Source organism: Asparagus officinalis, chromosome 4 (genome assembly GCF_001876935.1).
Source record: "Asparagus officinalis chromosome 4, Aspof.V1, whole genome shotgun sequence".
Lineage (NCBI taxonomy): Eukaryota > Viridiplantae > Streptophyta > Magnoliopsida > Asparagales > Asparagaceae > Asparagus > Asparagus officinalis.
The window spans coordinates 45615076-45621369 of NC_033797.1; the positions used below are offsets into that span (position 1 = coordinate 45615076).

Below are 6294 nucleotides of genomic sequence, written 5' to 3' on the forward strand. Positions count from 1 at the left end.
ATAGAATGAAGATATTTTCGCTTAATTTTTTTAATCTTTTGGAACACATGGTATATATATGGGGGGTTCCTTGTTTGGATTTTTCACCCGATGTACTAGTTCCACTAGATTAGGATTTGAGCGAGAATGTTATCATTTTAGATCGTTAAGTGTAAATATCTCTATAAGGTTACCTAAGAGTTCATATTTCAAGTTCGCATGATTTTCCGAATTTCGAGGACGAAATTCTTTTAAGGGGGGAAGAATGTAAAACCCCGAAAATTCTATAATAAGTATATGTGAATTATTAATAGTGAATAATTCTCTTGTGATGAATAATCATGTAAATATATCAGATGTATATATTTATCAGTGTTTGGGAACCCAACAGGTGTTTATATATGAGAGACATCGAGTGAGATGTGTCCAGCAGGTGAAATGCCTACAGAAGGCAGTTTGTTTTCCAGGTTCGGGTTTTAGTTTTGGGTTATTTTGGTCTTATTGGGTTTCGGGTCGGGTTAGGGCATTTGTATATGTACTATTTCAACCTAGGAGAGCTTCTCTTCATCTCAGACCTAAAACCCTAGCCCCCATCTCTCTTCTCTCAAAAACCCTAGCTGGACCTGGTGATTTGAGGAGTTTATCATCTCGCCAAATCCCTCACCCCTGTTTTCCATGATCTTTATTTTGGATTTTATGAGTTTTGGATGAGCCAAAATAGTATTTTTGTTAAGAAAAGAATTCTCTATGGTATGATAATATGAATCAGAGGTTTTAGTTTATAAAAACTCACCCAATACCTGTTAAATGAAGATCTAGATCTGAGATTTGCCTAAACAACAACTAAATCACTTTTACTGTCATTTAAACGATTTGGAAATTGTTTCTCATGTTTTATAATATTGGAAGTATAGATTTCAAGCCTGAGATTTGTTGTTTATGTTCAGTATGATTTTTAAAACCTTTGAACTCTTGTTATCGTAGAGATTTTGCATTTTCGTTTCAGGTTTTGAGCTGACAGAAACCCAGATTTGGGTTTCTGTCCGCTCGGCGGTCGACCGACGCGGTCGACCGCTGAGCTCGTTTTGAGTTTTCGGTCGACCGCGACATTATTTCGGTCGACCGCCAATCATTTCGGACGACCGCTTCGTCATTTCGGTCGACCGCCGATTATTTCGGTCAACCGCGACATTATTTCGGTCGACCGCCAGGTTAATATCAGAGATCGGTCGGTCAACCGACGCTCTGTCTGTGATATTTTCCCTGTTCTGGGTATTTTTGAGTGTTCTGTTCAGGTTTGGGAGTTTGACTGGACTATCTGACATTGGTATTTAGTCTTGCTATGTACCCAGGCACAATAGATGACCTGAGAGCACCAATTGTGGATATATACACTGATATGATTATGAATTGATATAAGTAGTTTTCACTATATACCACAGCGATACTTTTCACAGTTTCTTAGTCCTCGTGTTGGGCATGCATTGCTATTTAATCCTCGTGCTGGATATGCATTCATATCCGGTCCATGAGTTGGAGTTGACATGACACTTATGTAAATAATGACATGACATTCATGTTAGCCATGATATGGCACTGTAAATTGTTCTGAGATTAGCTGTATTTTTTTTATTATTGTTTCTGTACCAGAACCTCGGGTTTGGTGTTTAGAGATTTACAATTGAGATAAAGGTATATACATGAGGGTTTCCTTGTTTGGATTATTTCGCTCGACGTACCTACGCTCGTGTTGTAAATTTCTAAATACTAAAACCCTCTTTAGTGGGATCAATGATTTTAGATCTATTATATATTATCTGTATTTTCTTATACAACGAGCCCTGTTCCCTTGGGGTTGGTTGTGATGTTACTCGCTAGCGCTTTGACGCTCGTTGTCCCTCCCCCTTTCAGGTCACAAGCCAGGAGCACGGAGAGCCGCAGGTTGATAGCGGACCACTTTAGTGTTCAGCTTTACCTTCTAGTTATGTATTATTTCCTTTGGGCTCCACTGTAGTATGGTTAGACATTTGAGGGTATTATTCTAGAAGTTGTAAAGGCTGTGCCTTATTTCCTTTTGTCAGGCATTTGTATTTGAGACTTGTTGAGTATTTCAGTTTATCTACTCAGATCTTGACTATGTACTTCTGTGTTGTTGGATGATGAGATATTTATGTGACTACTATCATTTCGTCAGTATTCCTTGTATTATCTCTTACCTGTTTTGTACCTACACCAGTTGTTGATTCTACTAGATAGATGTTAATTGTGATGGTGAAATATGTTGTTGCACGGTGTGGTGCATAGCAGGTTTGACATTCTTGGTTTCACCTTGGACTGCAACCTTGTGTGAACCCAGGGGCGTCACAACTTCTTTGTGGTCAAAGTATAGAAAAGATAGATTTTTATGAGCATTGCATTCTTGACAAGTAAAAGTGTGTCAGTTTCAGTATAGCTATGTGTAGAACCAATGATATTTTGAATTACATCCATTATGATTTATAGGGTCTCTTGCGTGTTCCCTCGAAAGGCGATGCTAGGTACATGTTGACATTCATCGATGACTACTCAAGAAAATTTTTGGTTTACATGCTAAAACGCAAGGATGAAGTGCTCAAGTATTGTAAGTAGTGGAAAGCATTGGTTGAGAAGTGGACTAACAAAAAAAGTAAGAGGCTGAGAACATCTAATGGGTTAAAATTTTACTTTATGGAGTTTGATGAATTTTGCAAGGATGAGGATATAGTTAGACATATGACCATGCGACACACATCATAACAAAACGGCAATGCAAAACAGATGAATAGGACTCTTCTTGAGAGGGGTCATTGCATGTTGTTGAATGTCGATTTGTTGAAAGATTCTGGGTTGAAGCAGTTCTATGACGTGTTATTTGGTGAATCGCTCACCATCCACATTCATTGATTGCAAGACACCAGAAGAGATATGGTCTAGTCATCCTGCTGATTATTCTAATTTGAGAGTATTTGGTTGTCATGCATATGCACATATAGATCGGGTAAATTAGAACCTAGATCTAAAAACGTGTATTTTTATTAGTTATGTCTTTGGGGTGAAAGTATATAGGTTGTGATGCCCTGATCCTAAATCACCTAAATTTATGATTGAAAACAATATAATATTATACGAGTCTGCTATGTTGCTTCTGAAAGAACATATTGTTGTTGCTCCTTCTGATGCAGGTACTATACATAAGAGTATTGGAGAGAATGTGGAGTTAGAGACCGATTCTCATAGTTTAACTGAACAACCAGCTACTGATTTTCCTGAAAATGATGAGGAACAGAAATTACAACTGAAGATAACACTTATAGTATTGCAAAAGGCAAAGAAAGGTGATTGATAAAGCCACCTCGGATATATGCAGATTTAGCCATTTGCATATGCATTGTCAGCAGCTCAAGAGATAGATGATGTAAGAGAACCAATCAGTTTTTTAGAAATCACTTCGTCACATGATCCTGCAAATTGGTTAATTGCTATGAGTAAGGAGATTGAATCTCTTCATAAAAATTAGACATGGGATGTAGTAGCTCATCTGAATGGATAAAGAATCATCGACCATAACTGGGTATTCAAGAAAAAGGCATTACAGGTGCTTTAGATGCAAGATATAAGGCTCGACTAGTTGCACAAAAGATACAGTCAAGTTGAAGGTATTGATTACAATGATATTTTCTCGCCTGTTGTTAAACACATCTCCATTCGTATTTTATTATCACGGTTTGCATTACATGATTTAAAGTTAAAGCAAGTAGATATCAAAACAACTTTCTTACATGGTGAATTTAAAGAGGAGATTTTTATACAACAATCTAATGTTTTCTAATTGAAGGAAGAGGAGATCATGTTTGTTTGCTGAAGAAATTTCTATACAGCTTGAAGCAATCTCCTCATCAATGGTACAGAAAATTTAATTCTTCATGATCAGTCGTGAGTTCTGTAAGAGTAAATATGATGCCTATGTTTACTTCAAAAGATTGAATGATAATTACATTATTTATCTGCTATTATATATCAATGATATGTTTATCTCAGCTAAGGATGAATTCGAGGTGAACAGGTTAAAAATTCTACTTGGTGCAGAATTTGAGATGAAAGATTTAGGAGCAGGAAAGAAAATTCTTGGCATGAAAATTATCAGAGATAAGAAAGGAAAAAAGTTGTGGTTATCATAGAAAAGTTACATTGAGAAATGCATAATTCGAAACAAGTTATCACTCCTCTTGCAACTCACTTCAGGTTATCAGCATCATTATCACCTAGCACAGATGCAGATCATAACTACATATCTCAGGTACCTAATGCCAGTGCGGTTGGTAGCAACATGTCTGTGATGATTTGTACTTGATCGGATCTTTCACAAGCTGCCGTTGTTAATAGTAAGTATATGGCAAACCTGGTAAAAAGCACTGGCAAGTTGTAAAATGGATCCTTAGATACTTGAAGGGAAATTCAGGTATTGGCTTGATATTTGGTAGAGATAGTGGCGCGAATTGCATTGTTACCCAATATGTTGATTCACGTTTTGCTGATGATTTGGATAAGTACAGATCGACTACATGTTATATTTTTTACTCTTTCGCTAGATTCCATCTGTTGGATGCCAATGCTAAAATCTACTATTGCATTGTCTACTACAGAGGCGAAGTTCATGGCAACTACAAAAATTATGGAGGAAGCAATACGGCTGAGATGTTTTCTTGGTGAACTGTGAGTTGAGCAAGTAATTAGTCTTGTTCGTTGTGATAGCCAAAATGCAATTCGCTTGGCTAAGCCTCCAGTCTTCAATTTAGAATCGAAGCATATTGAGATTTGATATGACTTCATTAGAGAGATTGCTGAGGAATGTAAAGTAGTCTTAAAGAAGATTGTCACCAAGAATAATCCGGCAAATATATTGAATAAGCCATTATTGATTGCTAAATTCAAGCTTTGTTTGAACTTGCTTCATGTCAAAGAGCATTGAGGCATCGTAGGGCGCATTTGTAGGGGATCAATAAAAACACTATTGAGAAAGTTAAGAACTCATTCAGGATTTTGAGTCAATGTGGAGATTTGTTAAAATTGTGCCCTCAAAACCCTTTGAATGTTGATTTCAACCAATGGATCATCGATGGTCACAAGGACATCATCGATGGTCACTTATAATCGATGGTCACTTATAATCGATGGTTTACAATGAGTAAGCAGAGAAAAATAGAACTTGGATTTAGAATTATCAATGACTACATGAAAACATGGATGGGTTGCAGGAGATCATTGATGGAACAACGTTGATTTACAGTTTTGATGATTTAATCTCAGCTATTCCTTTTTCTTTTTATCTCCAACCTCTACTAAGTTTTAGATACCTCTTTCATGATCTATTGTAGTCTCCTATATAAAAATAGAGAGAGTTAAGATTTAAAAAATAATTAGAATAAGAGGGTTTGAAAATGAGAGTTTGAGGATTTAGGCTATTGCATTGTTCTTCTACTTCTTTCTCTTTTGATAGTGGAATTTCTCCCTTCGCCGTGGACGTAGTTCAAATTGAGTGAATCACATGAATTTCTGTGTTTGTGATTATTTGTTGTTTATTCTCGCACTTGTTCTTCGCAATTATTTCTGTTTTATTGTACACATGTTCTAACCGTCAGACTTTACTAGTACTTTGCCGAAAAATTTGATATCGGAAAGAATTTTGTGAGAATGAACATTTCCAAAAAGTTATTAAAAATGGAAATGATCATTTAATTATAAATAAAAAGGTCTTAACACTGCCGCGGTGATGTATCCTATTGTCTTCAATCACAGCTAGATTGGGCTAGTATGTGAGCAGCCTCTATAAACAACCGTCAGCATTGTTCGAGTCTAGAAGCTAAAGTTTTTATGTTTCTTCTTTTCCTAATGACACTCAAATATGAGGATAAAAATGAGCATTTTATTCTCACATTTATTATATTTTACTTCTTGTTGCATTCTCTAACTCAACTCGATTCTTATGTATCAAATAAGTGGGGTTTTCTTATTTTATTAGGAATTAAAACAAGACGTAAGTTAATTGTTTTGATTATAGATTTTGTGGGTCTAGTCAAAATATTCATAAACGACTTGGGGTCCATGCTAAAATGGGGAAAATAGAAAAAAGGGGGTCAGATTCCAAGTTTCTAGGAAAACATGTCTCTCGTCAGCTATGAAGCACTGACTCTTGCAAACATCCCCCGTCCCCGTGTCTGACGCTTGTCGGAGACGGACACGCGTTCGACACGCGTCAGACACGGCGTCAACGGCATCGACACGCGGCAGACACGGGAC

General features: G+C 36.7%; 1 protein-coding gene across 3 annotated transcripts in view; it reads right to left on the reverse strand.

The window, feature by feature from the left end:
- LOC109837362 (RNA polymerase II subunit 5-mediating protein homolog) overlaps positions 3082–6294 on the reverse strand; it is a 14600-nt gene continuing 11387 nt past the window's right edge. For 2 of the 3 annotated variants that reach the window (XM_020405581.1, XM_020405577.1), the window contains exon 11: positions 3232–3458. The gene's annotated coding sequence lies outside the window, so the exon portion shown is untranslated. Of the gene's footprint in view, positions 3459–6294 lie in introns of all 3 variants that reach the window. The other variant, XR_002246245.1, reaches the window with a different exon arrangement.